General features: G+C 38.6%; 1 non-coding gene and 1 pseudogene across 1 annotated transcript; both read left to right on the forward strand.

Moving 5' to 3' along the window:
• Nucleotides 1-579: 579 nt before the first annotated feature.
• On the forward strand, nucleotides 580-16,486 carry LOC150010171 (membrane cofactor protein pseudogene; annotated as a pseudogene).
• On the forward strand, nucleotides 11,103-11,206 carry LOC150010172 (U6 spliceosomal RNA). Its single transcript, XR_016511477.1, has one exon. It is a non-coding gene; the product is annotated as a U6 spliceosomal RNA (small nuclear RNA).
• Nucleotides 16,487-16,795: the final 309 nt, after the last annotated feature.

Consider the following 16,795-nt stretch of genomic DNA (forward strand, 5'->3'; position numbering starts at 1 on the left):
AGGTCCTCACTAAGTTCCTTGAGAAACCTTATCACCAGTGTTTTGAACTCTGCATCTGATAGATTGCTTATCTCCATTTCATTTAGCTCTTTTTCTGGAGTTTTGATCTGTTCTTTCATTTGGGCCATGTTTCTGTGTCTCCTCATTTTGGCAGGGTCCCTCTGCTTGTTTCTGTGTATTAGGTACAGCTGCATTATGTATGGCCTAATGTAGTGAGTGTCCTATAGGATCCAGTGGCTCAGCCTCCCCTATCACCCAAGCTGGCTACTCAAGATGTGCCTTCCATGTGTGCTGAGTACAGCCTCCTCTTGCAGTTGAGCCTTGATTCCTGTTGGAAGATCTTTGGGAGGGATTTACCCAGGCCAGTCAGCTGCAAGGACTGGCTGTGACCACTTACCACAAACTTCCAACCACTGTGGAGAATCAGTTTTGCAGGGGCTGGGTGGTGGTGCTCCGACATGGTCCTTAGCTATCCACTGGATGTACAGGTTGTGTGGTTTCCCAAGTGGTTCAGGCCAAGTGCAGCCCCAAGACATGTTTTGCCCAGGGCCACCCTACCTAGTCTATAAAACAATCTAGATGGTTGCTACTTTGCTGGGCTTCGAGATTCCCAGGCAAAGCCAAGCTGTGAATCTAGGCTGGTTCTTGCTAGTGCCGAGCCTGGGGCCACTAAGCAAGAGGTATGAGGCTGGGGGCTCACTGAAGCCAGCTGTTGCTTATTTGAGAGGATTTAGGAAGTTGTGGTTCATGAGTTAAAAACAGCCATTCATACGGGAAAGTTTCTGTTAACAGCTGGGTGGTACAGAGTCTCAGGGGATCTCTAGGGTGGGTCAAACAATGTTAGCCAGGTTGATGGAGTCTCAGATATGGCTCCTTCCTGTCAGCTCTGTGGCTCTGTTGGGGGAGGGTTCAGAAAATGAACAAAATGAACAATGGCCTCTGCCCATCTTTCTGTCTGGGAGAAAGCTGTCCCCCAACTCTTGCCTTGATGTCAGACACTTCAGTTCCTTCCTGTATGACACTGGTACCTTTCAAGCTGCTAACCCTATGCTGGAGCTCAGAGGGAGTGAGTCTGAGTAGGTGTGCCCATGTGTGGGTTCTTTAAGAGCAACTGCTTGGGACTCCAGAAGTTTCTTCTTCTGACTCAGTCCTTGCTGGTTTTTGCAACTAGAAATTATAGGGACTTATCTTCCTGTCGCTGGAATCCTAGGATGATTGGTCTGGTGTGGGCCTGGGACTCCTCGTTCCCAAGATATCTGAATTTTTATTCACCACACATGGATGTTGGGCCAGCCTGTTCCACATCTCCACACCTTCTACCAGTCTAGATGGATGGGGTTTCTTTAATTCTGTAGTTGTCAGACATCCATTCAACTCAACTTCTTCCAGTTCTGAGTGATGGTTGGTGTATAATTTAGATGTAATTTTGATATGGTTTTGCAAGGACCCAAGCCATGTTTACCTATGCCACAGTCTTGACTGCCTCTCCAGTATTCACTTTCCTAGATTATTACTCAATACTCCTTATTTGTAAAAAAAGGAAAAGAATGAACTTACTTTAAAGCATATTTTTTATTACATGCACTTTTAAGTACTTTAAAAAATCTAAATGGACTTCCGACGAAAATGGAGACCTAGACAGACATGTTGCATCTCCCTCCACACCTAAGAAGGAATACAACTACCAGAAGTTCCAGAAAATCAAGCTGCACGGAAGTCCAACAAACAAAGATATAAAGAAGAAATACTCATCCAGACCAGTAGGAGGGTGGAGCCAGGGCAGAGAGGACATGGTGTGGTGGAGGCAGCAGCGGCAGGCCAGCATAAAGTGCAGTAAAAGATTTTTTAAAGTCGAGAGGGACACCTGGTGAGCACTCCAAGCACCAAACCAGACCACACAGCACACGGTTCCATGGCCAGGGACAATAATGCCTCATTGCTTCTGACTGTGCAAACCAGTGGGAGTTGGCATGGAGGCAGAAACTGCCAGCCTCTCAGCAGAGTCTGCTTGTTTAAAGGACTCCCACAGTCCTAGAACATCTACAGACACACCCACTCTGGAAACAATGGCCAGGGAAACAGCCAGAGAGTTTCCAGTTCCATAAAGAAGTGAAAAAAGTGCCTGGAAAAGGGGCAAGTGCTAAGCAAGCAGCATTTCTCCCTCTCAGACCCCTCCCCCACACACAGCACCACAACGTGGTGAAACTGGTAGCCCTGTACTGATGAATACCTAAGTCTCTGCCCCTTACAACGTAACAGATGCAACAGCTCTACCTAAGACACAGAGGCAAACAAACACAGGAGCCTGTCAAGATGAGACAGAGAAGTATGGCCCAAAAGAGGAAACGAATCAAGGTTCCAGAGGGAGAACTAAGGAGATAGCCAACCTCACAGATGAGAAGATAGCCAACCTAATAGACTTAGAGTCCAAAACACTGGTGATAAAGATTCTCACAGGCTTGACAGATATGCTTAAGTATGGCAATGCATAAAGGAAGAAGTGAAGGCTATGCTAAATAAAATTAAGGAAAATCAACATAAAACCAATAGTGAAGAGAAGGAAACCAGGGTTCAAATCAATGATTTGGAACATAAAGAAGAAAAGAACAGTGAACCACTACAAAATGAGGAAACAAGAATTGAAAAAAATGAGGAGAGGCTTATGAACCTCTGGGACAACTTTAAACATGCCAACATCCAAATCATAGGGGTGCCAGAAGGAGAAGAGGAAGAGCAAGAAATCAAAAGCTTATGTGAAAAAATAATGAAGGAAAACTTCCCAAATTTGGCAAAGGAAATAGACATACAAGTCCAGCAAGCACAGAGAGTCCCAAACAAGCTAGACTCAAAGAGGACCACTCCAAGGCACATCATCATTAAGATGCCAAAAGTTGAAGATAAAGAGAGAATCTTAGCAGCAGCAAGAAAAAAGCAGAGAGTTACCTACAAAGGAGTGCCTATAAGACTGTCAGCTGATTTCTCAAGAGAAATTTTGCAGGCAAGAAGCAATTGGCAAGAAGTAGTTAATGTGATGAAAAGCAAGGACCTACACCCAAGACTACTCTATCCACTAGAGGTATCATTTAGAATGTAAGGTCAGATGAAGTGCTTCCCAGACAAGGTAAAGTTAAGGGAATTCACCATCACCAAGCCATTATTATATTAAATGTTAAAGGGACTTATTTAAGAAAAAGAAGATCAACACTATGAACATTAAAATGACAGCAAACTCACAACTATCAACAACTGAATCTAAAAAATAAAAAGCAAAACAAACTAAGCAAACAACCAGAATAGGAACAGAATCATAGGTATGGGGATCATTCACAGGGTTATCAGCTGGGAGGGGGAAGGAGGAGAAATGGGGATATGGTGCAGGGATTAAGAAGCATAGGTGATTGGTACAAAATAGACAGGGGGAAGTTAAGAATAATATAGGAAAGTGTGAATCCAAAGAACTTATATGTACTACCCATGGACATGAACTAAGGGGGGTGGGACTGCCGGAGGGAAGGGAGGTACTGGGAAGAGGGGAGCAAAGGGAAGAGAAATTGGAACTACTGTAACAACGTATTCAATGAAATATACTTAAAAATAAATAAATAATATATTTTTAAAAATCTAAATCCTACTAGAAGATACTGAACTGATTCCCAGCCGCAAAATGGCCTCTTAATAACATTAATAAAATTGTGTGTCCTTATAGATATTTTCAATGTCTATATAAACATATATATATATTTTTTTATTTAAACCATGATTTGTCCCCTGACTACCACTCTGACTCCTTTTCCTATCACTTTCTGTTTTCTATACAAACTGTATTCCAGATCAGACTTGATGCTTGTTCCAGCCTCAGCACCTTTGCACTCTTTATCTTATCTTCCTGGACCACTCTCTTCCCCCGGGTCTTTCTCATTCCTATGTCATCTTATATGTCACTTCCTCAGAGAGGTCTTTTATGACACCCACAGAGTAGCTATTTTCCAACCCAAGTCACTCTCCATCACCATGTTTTATTTTCCTCTTTCTTCAATCACTGTTTGAAATTACCTTGTTCATTTATATACTTGCCTACCCACTCACTACTAAAATGCAGTCTCCATGATAGTAGCAGCCTTGGCGGCCTTGTTTACTTCATATCTCTAGTATCTAGAACATAAATTAAGGACTCAAATGTATTTGTTAATTGAATAAATAAATGAACTACATACTATTTGGTAACTTATTTTTTTCACTTAATATATCTTGTACAAGTTGTCTTTGACTTTTTGTGGGTTTTTTTGCATTATATATTTTTTACTATACTTTTTTTCCACTACCTTTTAACCCTTTATAGCCTCTCCTACATCCACCCACTCCCAACCCCTGTGTGGATATTTTTATTCTTTTATTTCAGTTATTTTATTAATTTTTAAATTTAACTTTTTTTAGGTTAAATATTCACATAGCTCAAAAATAAAACAATATAAATAGGTATTCAATGGACTGTCTCATATCCATGTCTGTCTACCATCTACCTAATTCTCACTCAACCAGGTAACCATTAATACCATATTAGTTTACTGTGTATCCTTCTTTATGCAAATATATACATATACATTCTTATTTTACTTTCTTCCCTTTTTGCACAAAACAGTAGCTTATTATATGTATTGTTCTGCATAGTCATTCTTTTAACAGCTTCATGGTATTCATAACTTATATACATTTAGAACTTTACTCAAATCTCATTAAGGGACTTTTGTTTTATTATTATTATTATTAATTTGTAAAAATTATTTCTATCCTCAGTAAATGTATTGTAGAATAAATTCTTATAAGTGGAATGACTAAATCAAAGGTGTGTGTATATTGAATCAGGAAAGATCTTTTCAAACTTCCCTCCAAGAAGGCTACCTCAATTTATATTCCCACCAACAGTGTACAAAAGCACCAACTCCCCCACATCCTTGCCCATAATAAATATTATATACTTGAATATGTTCACTAATCTGATGGCTGGAAAATGGTTGCAGGCCTGATCCCAGGTTGGGGAACATGTGAGAGGTGACTGATCGGTGTTTCTCTCCCTCTCTTTTTCCCTCCTTTCCCCTCTCTTTAAAAATAAATAAATAAAATCTTAAAAAAAAAAAAAAAAAAGATCACCATGAAAGAATGCATGGGGTGTGATTCCATTTCAATAATGTTCAAGATCAGGCAAAACTGATCTAGGATAGTAGAAGTCAGAAAAGTGTTTGTCTCTTGGGAGAGCGGTAAGGATTGACTTCAAAAGGGCATAAAGAAACTTCCTGGGGTGATGGAAGTGTTCCATACCTTGATCAAGGTGGTGATTACACAGGTGTATTCTTTTATCAAAACTCATAAAAATGTAATATGATATGTTCTACATAGTTTCTGTATCACTTATACCCTAATACCATATCTATCCTTGTGTTTTTATTGTAGACAACATTGAACAGTTTTATTTATACAGAAAATATGCCAGCTGGCTTCTAAAGTGCTCGTAAGTGGGGCTGGAATCAGCTGAGCAGATTTTAAAATATTGATGGCTGGGTCCCACCCCAAGAGATTTCTATGTAATTAGTCTTGGGTGCGGCCTCAGCCTGTGGGTTTTTTTGTTTGTTTGTTTTGTTTTGTTTTTTTAAGATTTTATTTATTTATTTTTAGGGACATGGGAAGGGATGGAGAAAAAGACGAACAGAAACATGTGTGAGACATTGATTAGTTTAGTTCCCTCTCACACCTCCCCAGCTGGGAACCTGGCCCACACCCCAGGCATGTTCCCTGACCAGGAATGGTACTGGCAACCTTTTGATTCACAGCACTCGGTCCACTGAGTCACACCAGCCAGGGCACCTGCGGATTTTTAAGAGGTCCTCAGAGAGAAGGCAAGTTTGGAAACTGAAGCCGGTCGAGTTCCACCTAGATTCCATTCTTAGAGCTTTAAAATGACTTCCTCCAAAATGTCACTTGAGATTTTGCATAGTAAGGGCCCTAGAAACTGCCATTGCCTTCTATTAGAGCATTGGAAGGAAACTTTTAAGCCCCTACATTTAGATTTAGATTTCAATATCTCCCCAATCTCCAGATCACACACTGGTCTTAGTGCTGACCTAGAATCAACCCACCCTTCAGATTTTCACCCCAGCTTTTGGGGATCTGAGACCAAGAGGACATCTGCCCCTCTGGATGTAACCCTCATGTGGTTCAGTGCCCCATTCCCCTTGGCAGTGCCCTGGCTTTGCTTTTGAGTGTGTTTTCTGAGTCATCCTCTTCCTGCTCACTTGGTTAGTTTTGTGTCTTCCATATCTAGCTCCCTTTAGTCTGAAAGGAGACGAATGAGTGAGGAAAGAACAAGCCCTTTTCCCCACCCCTTCGTTGTCTTGAAGACAGAGTTAGGAAAGTGAACATTTCAACCTGATGGGGGCAGCATGAGCAATTACAATACGTTCTAGCCTCAGGCAAAGCAAAGCTGCCGCCTTCCATCCAGTTGAGCTTCTTTTTTTTTTTTTAAGTATATTAATGTTTGCTCTCCCAACCCTTCTAACCCCCCGAAGTCTCTCTAGACTTGTTCAGGATTTTTAAAAACTGTCTCATTTCCACCACATGTACAGTGTGCCCTGAGAATTTGCTGCAATACTCATTTGTTGCCCACCTACCAAAGACCAGGTGACACCAAGTCCCAATGTTTAATTCTCAGAAGAAAGTGCTCTCCTCAAAGCATTCAGTCGTGCCTACAGTACTTCTATTCCTTGGACAGTGCAGAGCAATGTTTGAGAATTTGAATTATAAAATGTTGAAATCCTGTGATATAATTATACTAATATTATTTTGAATGTTGTAAATATAGAAATAATGCAAATTTCCTAAATTAAAAAAATCCATCAAGAATTACATAATTTCAAAGCTGGGGAGCCGAGTTAATTGCAAATATCGTTGCTACCTTTTAGCTGCTAAACAAAAATTGTTTCACTGCAGTCCTTTATCCAACTCAGTCTTGAAAATGTAGTTTGATATGAGATCTTCAAGAGCATAGATGTTGATTAAAACAAAATGCTCCTATGTCTGAACTTCTATACCTGAGTCCATTTCCCCTTCTGCACTTAGAATTCCTGAAACTAAAGAACCATCCTCTTATCTCAGGATCCCCAGTGAAGCACAGAACTTCTGTAAGAGATATATCATGTTCAACAAATCTGTGTTGAATTTAGAGTCCTTAGAGGGAAATGTTTCATATGATAATATGCCTTTCTGAAGTAATGAGGTGGTAAAGATTCCCTGGGAGATAAATATAATGAAGAATTACAAAGCAAGAATCTGACCGTAGTTATACTGTTCCATTCAGGAGAAGAGACACTATCTCTGGCAGACAGAAGTCTCCTCTACCCACTGGAAGGTCATTGTCTGTTTTTGTTACTTGGAAAGTCATTGTCTGTTTTTTATTACTTGTCTTGCCAGTGCTAATGATGGAAGGACTGGAAGGCACTAAAGATAATAAGATATAGTCGAGGACCAGCAGGAACCCAAGGTCTTCAAACTGGAGCACTGGAAGACTTTCCAGACAGGTAGGTGCATAGAGTGTCAAGAAATTCTGTCCCCAGATCATCAATTGTACTTTTTCATAGCATGGCTCAGGCTATCCTTCCCTATTTCCCCTTCAGAATAGCATTTCTCCTACAAAGAAAAGTCACTCCCCACCTCTGTCCTGAATATTACTGCTATATAACAATTTCCCAAGTGTGAGATCTTCTAAGACGACATGCAAATGGACAATTGGAAATGCACCCATTAATATTTAATCGGGATCCCATAAATCTTCCTCAGCTTCCTGCCTTTCCAAATCTAAACATAATTCCAATAGGAATGGATCACTGACTTATAAAGAGGATGTGCTGACCTTGGAATGTTCTGAAATCAGTGTGGGCAATGGGAGTGGCAACAACTCTTGTTTAGTAACTTCTTTATCCTTTGACTATTGTCCAAGAATACACCGTTCATGAAGGAAGGTCTGGGGAAAGCAAAGAGAGCTTTAGTAAGAAACATTGAAATGCTTAAAATAGCTTTTATTATGAATATAAATTTTAAAAATTGTCTTCATCTATTTTAGCGCTAATTCCCAGGACATATCATTAGCTGGAAGGAAAACACAATTGAATTGCTGAAGCAGTACTAGTAAGACTGAGTCCTTTTTTTTTTTTACTTGTTTTTTTAGAGATGGGAAGGGAGGGAGAAAGAGAGAAAGAGAAACATTATGAACCATAAACTTAGTAGCTCTAGACAACATACATTAAAAAAATTATTTTTTATTTTACCCTAGACTTGTATGTTATATATACTGTATGTATAGTTTATACGAGTACCTTGGCGACCTTTGGAAAGATTATGATGATTTTATATCCTGGGAAGCACAGTTTGATTGTTTAAAATAATTATGAAGGTATATCTTTGCTTTCTTTTTTTTTTTTTTTAAAGAAGGGAGGGAGAAAGAGAGGAAGAGAAACATTGATGTATGGTTGCCTCCCATGTGCCCACAACTGGGGACCTGGCAACCCAGGCATGTGCCCTGACTGGGAATAGAATCGTGACCCTTTGGTTCACAGGCTGGCACTCAAGATAACATACATTTATTAAACCACACTGTTTCCACTGGTTAGGAGTTCTGGCAGAGTTTAATTGAATCTGGCACCCAAGGTCTCAGAGGCTACAATCAAGGTGTAATCTGAGGGTTACATCTCATATTGATGGGGTAACTCAAGAGTTGGAAAATTTTAGTTTTAAATAATAGTTAATAAGCTTAGTAATTAATGCATGTAAAAAGCTATTGTTTTAGGAACTGAAGGTAAGACCACTCTGACTCCAGGAGGCCACAGCAATCCAACCTTTGTGTCCCATGAGGACTGCAAGCAATTAGATGGTATCTGAGCCATTGTGCTCCAAGGAGAGACTCCAACACCCAAGGTACAAATAAAGAATCACTGGTCCATAGATGAAAGAATGCTGCAGCTTTTATCTAACCTTTTCCCTCAATTCCAAAACCCTTACATACACTTTTGTTTCTCCTTATAAAAAGGATTGGTTTAAAATGAAATGTGAAGAATAAATGAGATATTCTGGTCAAGATGGTGGCATAGGCAGACAAGGCTTACCTCTTTGCACAGCCACATCAAAATTACAACTAAAATATAGAACAACTATTAACCAGAACCATCATAAATCAAGTTGAATGGAAGTCTGACAACTATGGGATTAAGAAACCACATCCATACAGACTGGTAGGAGGGGTGCAGATGTGGAATGGGTTGGTCCCTCACTCACGTGTGGTGCATATGATTTAGGAGGCATATCTTGGGAGTGAGGAGTCACAGCCCCACATTAGGCCCTCCAACCCAGGGTTCTAGTGACAAAAAGGTAAGTCCCCACAATTTCTGGCTGCAAAAATCAGCAGGCATTGAGTTGCTGGAAGAAACTGCTGGAGCCCCAAGCAATTTCTCCTAAAAGAATCCACAATTGCACATACCTACTCAGACTCACTCTTTCTGAGCTACAGCACCAAGGGAGAAGTTTGAAAGGCACCAGTGGCATACTGGGAGAAACTAAAGTATCTGGCATCAAGGTGAGCACAGGCAGTTGTCCCTTTTCTGAACCCTCTCCCCACAGAGCCACCGAGCCAGCAAGCTGGTGCCATATCTGAGACTCCATCAACCTGGCTAACACTGTTTGACCTACGCTGGAGATTCCTAGAGACTCCGCCACACCCAACTTATGGGCCCACCCAAGCTGCTTTTCCATATGAATTGCTGGTTTGGCTCATGAAGCACAACTTCCTAAATCCTCTCAAAAAAGCAACAGCTGGCCTCAGTGAGCCCCAGGCCTGGCACTAGCAACAACCAACCTATAGTCACAGCTTGGCTTTGCTTGGGAATCTCCAAGCAAAGCACAAGCAGCAGCCATCTCAGATTGCTTTATAGCTCAGGCAGGGTAACCCCAGGCAAAACACAGGTGGGGGCTGACCTTGGCCTGCACGATCCAGGAAACCCCAGGACCAGTGCACCCAGTAGACAGCTAAAAACCAAGTCGGAGCACCACCACTCTGTCCACACACAGCTGATCCTCCATGGAAGGTGGAGGTTGGTGGTAAGTGGTCACAGCCAGTCCTTACAGCTGACTGGCCTGGGTAAATCCCTCCCAAAGATCTGCCAACAGCAATCAAGTCTCAACTACAAGAGGAGGATGTACTCAGCCCACATGAAGGGTGCATCTCGAGTAGCCAGACTGGGTGATAGGGGAGGCTGTGCCACTGGACCCTACAGGACACCTACTACGTTATGCCACACTATCAAGACATGGAGTCAACGCAGCTCTACCTGATACATAGAAACAAACACAGGGAGGCTGCCAAAATGAGGAGACAAAGAAATATGGCCCAAATGAAAGAACAGATCAAAACTCCATAAAAAGAGCTAAATGAAATGGAGATAAGCAATCTATCAGATGCAAAGTTCAAAACACTGATTATAAGGATGCTCAAGGAACTTAGTGAGGACTTAAGCATCATAAAGAAGATTCAGTCAGAAACAAAGTATTCACTAATTGAAATAAACAATTTACTAGGAAACAACAGTAGAGTGAATGAAGCTGAGAATCAAATAAATGATTTGAAATATAAGGATGCACAGACAACCAATCAGAGTGACAGGAAGAAAAAAGAATCCAAAAAAATGAGGATAGTGTAAGCAGCCTATGGCACAACTTCAAGAGGTCCAATATTCACATCATAAGGGTACCATAAGGAGAAGAGAATGAGCAAGATATTGGAAATCTATTTGAAAAAAATAATGAAAGAAAACTTCCCTAATCTGATGAAGGAAATAACATGCAAGTCCAGGAAACACAGAGTCCCAAATAAGGTAGATGCAATGAGGCCTACTCCAAGACACATCATAATTAAAATGCCAAAGGTTAAAGATAAAGAGAATCTTAAAAGCAACAAGAGAAAAGCAGTTAGTTACCTACAGGGGAGTTTCCGTAAGACTGTCAGCTGATTTCTCAGAAGAAGCTTTGTGTGCTAAAAGGCATTGACAAGAAATATTCAGTCACATGCTTGTTTTGGCAGAACATATACTAAAATTGGAATGATATAGAGAAGATTAGCATGGTTCTGTGCAAGGATAACACACAAATTTATGAAGTATTCCATATTTTAAAATAAAGGAAATATTGAAAGTTGTGAAAAGCAGGGACCTACTGCCAAGATTGTTCTACTCAACAAAGCTATCATTTAAAACTGAAGGGAAGATAAAGAACTTCTCAAACAAGAAAAAACTAAAGGAGCTCATCATCACCAAACCATTATTATAGGAAATATTAAAGAAACTTATTCAAGAAAAAGCAGAAGATCAAAACTATGAACAATAAAATGCCAAAATATACATACCTATCAACAGTTGAATCTAAAAAACAAACTAAGCAAAAAGAAGAACAGAGACAGAATCATGGATACAGAGAGAGTTTTGATGGTTGCCTGATGAGTGGGGGGTCTGGGAAAAAGGGTGAGGAGTTGAGGGTATTAAGAAGTACAGATAGGTAGTTACAGGATAACCATGGTGATGCAAATTACAGTATAGTAAATGGAGTAGCCAAAGAACTTATACTCATGACCTATGGGTATGAACAATGGTGTGGGGATTGCCTAAGGAAGTGGGAGGTGCTGAGTGGAGGGGGGCAAATGGGAAAAGGCAGGACAACTGTAATAACATAATCAATAAAATGTAATTTTAAAAAATAAACAAAAAAAATTAAATGTAAGAGGGTCTTTTAGGGTATGTATATACCCTGCCATCTGCTGAGATCACCGGCCATCTGAATAAAGCTCCCATAAAGAATCAAAATATTTCTTTGCTTATTTGCTCTGATGGTGAAACACAGCATAAATGCTGACTTTTCTGGTTTCAGTCTGAAGCTAGGGAATCCTCTTCTAAACTCATTAGTTTTTGGCAGAATTTACCTTGGCAGTTTTAGGACTGAGATCCTAAATTTCTTGCTGGCTATCAGCTGGAGCTCCTTAAAGACCCCTGCAGTTCCTTGGTATGTGACCCTCTCACAAGCACCCTTACAACCTAGGAGAGCACGTCAAAGCCAACAGGAGAATCTCTCCAGTCAGCTAAAACAGACTTATAAAACATAAACTAATCAAGAGAGTGGATATCTCATCTTATTCATAGGCCTTACCCATGCTCAAGGGGAGGAGATGATAGGGGGAATTTTAGAATTCTGACTACCACACCATCTTATTTCCACTTTTGAAATGTTTAATATTTTCTGCCTTCTATTACCAAAAGAAAATTATATTTTAGTGACTGGATCAAATTGATTAATTTTTAGCATTACATAACTTTATCTTTTTGCTAAATGCAGAGGAAAAATGTAATGATAGTGGCCAGAAAAATTATTGGAAAAATCTCAGCATTCATCTTTCATTAATGAAACTATTTCATAAAATTCCTATTTATTAAAAAAAAATGAAATGCCAGAGTTCAATACACACATATGTATTTGTATAGGAATACCATATCTTTTATTACACCTTTAACTTTATAAATTACATAATTTTATCTGTAGTGCATTATTATATTGTATTTTTATAAATTAAATAATAAAAGACTTTGATTTTGGTGCATGTTTTACTACTTATAATAACAAATAGATTAATTTATATTAGGCCAAATTTGGTTAAATTTAATTTGGCTGCTTTTAGTAATCTATTTTATATGATACATCCTTATAAACATTTTTTTCTTTATCAAATTTATCATTTATGAATCTATGTATGACATGAACCAACAAAATCTGGAGGAACATCTTGTTCCAGAAAGTATGCTCCCTAGGACAGGGTTTTGCAGCCTAAGAATATTACTAGTTACCTGCAGGCAATACTTAATCTTCATGGTACTTTTCCTTCCATAAGAAAATGACAGATTAACTATGACTTTAATTATCTACTTTATTTCTTTTATTTACCACTATTATCACAGATTTAAGTGATGATTTATAAATTTAGTTATTAATAAATGCAGTCCAACTAGTTTTGATTAAAATTGCAACAGATGCTATATTTTAAAATACTACCTACCACAAAAAGAGTTGTCTCATGTACATTCTACAAATATTTTTGAATGCCTTCTATAGGAATGATAAGTGATACACATCTTGTTTTCTTTTTTGTTTTTGTTTTTATTTTTATTTTTTAATATGCTTTATTGTTTATGCTATTACAGTTGTCCCAATTTCTTTTCCCTTTGTTCCCCTCCACCCAGTAACCTCCCTCCCTCAAGTTGTCCCCCCCCTTACTCCATGTCCATTGGTTGTGCACATATCTCAAGTTTTATGTGGTCAGGAACTATACATACAGATGCTCCTCACTTACAATGGGGCTCCATTCTAACAAATCAATTATAAGTTGAAAATACCAGAAGTAAAAAATGCATTTAATATGAGCATTATAGATTTGCTTAGCCTACCTTAAATGTGCTCAGAACACTTACGTTATCCTACAGTTGGACAAAACTATCAAACACAAAGCCTATTTTATAATGAAGTGTTGAATATCTCATAATTTATGCAAAACACAAAACGCAGTATCTTAAAAAATGCTGACAGCACAGTACACGATAGAGTATCAATGGTTTGTACTCGTGATCACGTGGCTGAGTGGGACCTTCTCCTACCCAGTATCATGAGAGAGTATTGTACTACATATCGCTAGCCGAGGAAAAGATCAAAATTCAAAATCTGAAGCATGGTTTCTGTTGAATGCATATCAATTTTGCACCGTTGTAAAGTTGAAAAATAGTAAGTCAAAATTTGTTAAATTGGGGACCGTCTGTATTCCTAGTCTATCATCACATCCCATTATATATCATATTGCCCAATATATAGTAGACCCTTCGTACTATTAATTAAATGGTCAATTGAAGACTAAATACAAAGATAACCTCAATATTCTTAAAAAGCTTATCACCAAATAAGTGAGATATTACATCCCAGGGCTTATTTTACTTTATTTTAAAATATATTTTATTTTATTTTTTAAATATATTTTATTGATTATGCTATAAATCCTGCCATTTGTGGATGGACCTTGAGGGTATTATGCTAAGTGAAATAAGTCAGACAGAGAGAGGTAAATACTGTATGATCTCATTTACACGTGGAACTAAAAAACTCATAGAAACAGAGAACAGTGATGGTTGCCAGAGGCAGGGTTGGTGAGGGGCCAAGGGGAAAGTGGGCATAATGGGTGTTGGTGGTCAAAAGGCACAAATAAATCCTGGGGATGTAGTGTACAGCATGGTGACTATAGCTAACAATACTATATTGTATATTTGAAAGTTGAAAGAAAGTAAATCTAAAAAGTTCTCATCACACACACACATATTTTTAACTGTGCAGTAATTAATGTTAACTTATTCTGATAATCATCACTATATATATATATATATATATCAAATCATTATGTTGAACATATAAAGCTAAAATTTTTGTATTTTAATTATATCTCAATAAAAAGAAGACAACCCAATATAAAAGACAAGATTTATAAATTAGCCTGCATTATAATGAATATTTCTGTTCATCAAAAGACACCATTACAGAGACGGATCCATTATAACTTTGTAAAGTTATAACGACTAGATCCAGCTGACAAACTGGCCACACAGCTAGATTCCATTTTAGTGCTAGTCACTGTCTTCTGTTTGCTCTCAATGCCATTCTATCTCCCTGAATGATACAATTCCCAGGCTTTCTTGTGTGTAGCCACATGACTGGTTCCTAGACAACCGAATGTGAGAAGCGGAAGTAGTGAGTGTCACTTTCCAGACTGGCCCATAAAACTTTTCAACAGATGTTACATTTCCTTTACCTGTCCAATGGCAAGTGGACCCAAAGAGTTGTTTGACAGGGAACAACTTGAAGGATTGTTGTGTGTGAGAGAAATAAACGTTTGTTGCAACAAGCCATTGACGTTTTTGGATTATTTATTACAGCAATTAGTCTACCCTAATACAACTATGACACTGGCTTTTACTATGTTCATTTGGAACCCTAAATCTCAGTGATGTCTTGAGGGACACTGTGGTAGAAACTCATGGAGTCTACTTTAGCCAGAACAACCCTGTTTTCAGCTCTCCATACCCACAGGTGTCAACTCCATGGTAGGGTCAACTATATGCATGTTCCATGGCATTTTATATAAGGGACTTGAGCATCAGAGAATTTTGGTATCGACAGTAGGGGGAGGGGAAGGTCCTGGGACCAATCCCCCAAGGATAGAGAGGGATGTCTGTACATGTAATATATGATGTATGAGTGCATGCATGTATGATATGTAATGATCCATATGGTGAATACTTCAAAAGGCCTTAAAGATTTTATAGTAAAAATAAATCTTCTTTATACCGTTGTCATTCATTCCCCCATTTGCCTTCCCTAAGAGAAACTTCTGTCACCCATTTCTGAGTTTAAGTGATAATTTATGTACATATAAACATATATACTGGTGATATGTTTAACCAATTCCTCATTAACGGACAATTAATTGTTGCATCTGGTATCTGTACTCAAAAAGTGACTACGGTAAACAACCAGTGTTTGACTCTAAGACAATAAAGGGTATCCCTAAATCTTCATATGCAATTTGGGAGAAAGTATTTTGAGTGTAAACCAAGATACTATTATTTTTCCCCTATAACACCTTTTGTGAGCCAAATAACACATGGTACCCTCTTGATGAAGCTTGTTGCAGAAAAGCATGTCCCAACTCCAAAGGTCCCAAATGGTGGAGCAGTTGACCCACAGATGGGCTTTGAATTTGATAAAGAAGCTCACTTTTATTGTGATGACAGAGAATTTGTTGTCAATCACCTGGAAATATAAAAAATGGAAAACACACTGATAACTGGAGGGATGTATTTGAATTTAATGAATTAGTAACTTATAGTTATAATTCTTCAAATGGAGCAGAGGAATATTCACTTGTTGCAGAAAGCAAGCTTATTTGTTCTGGGCCTGGCAAATGGACTAGTAACCCTTCTCAATGTAAAGCGGTCAGATGTGACTATCCAGTACTCGAATATGGAAGACCAATATCAATTTTTTTTTTTAATTTACCTACCAGAATGAGATTTTATTTCAATGCCTGGAGGGTTTCTATCTTAATGGCAGCAACCCAGTATTCTGTAGTGCAAACAACACTTGGGAGCCTGAGATGCCAAACTGTATTAAAGATTTCAAGTCTACTCATCCAACCAAGCCTCCAGTTTCAAGATATCCAGGATATCCCAATCCTTGTGAATTACCACCAATGGAAGAGATTGTGGAATTAGATCCAGGAGTCATTGCTCCAGTTATTCTTACTTTATTTGTTGCCATTGCAGTAATTTGCACTTGCTTGTATAAATGTCTTCTCAAGGGGAAGAAAGAGTAAATTAAATGTTTCTTCTAAAAACAAACAAACAAACAAAAACCATGTATTTCCCATCTTTTGCTAATACAAATCATGGCACAATGACTACCCTTGTATATGTCATTTTATACACATGGTATATGAATTTTACATTTTTATAGTGCCAAATTTGCATTCCATAGGACACTAATTTACACTTTTATTATCATGATACAAGTGGGCCTGGCTCTTCACATCCTTGTCAATGCAAGATATGATCAAGTTTTGGTTCCTTACTACTTTGATATGTGAAAAATGATATTCCATTATAGATTAATGAGGATTTCTCTT

Source organism: Furipterus horrens, unplaced genomic scaffold (assembly GCF_987537825.1).
Source record: "Furipterus horrens unplaced genomic scaffold, mFurHor1.1.pri manual_scaffold_5, whole genome shotgun sequence".
Lineage (NCBI taxonomy): Eukaryota > Metazoa > Chordata > Mammalia > Chiroptera > Furipteridae > Furipterus > Furipterus horrens.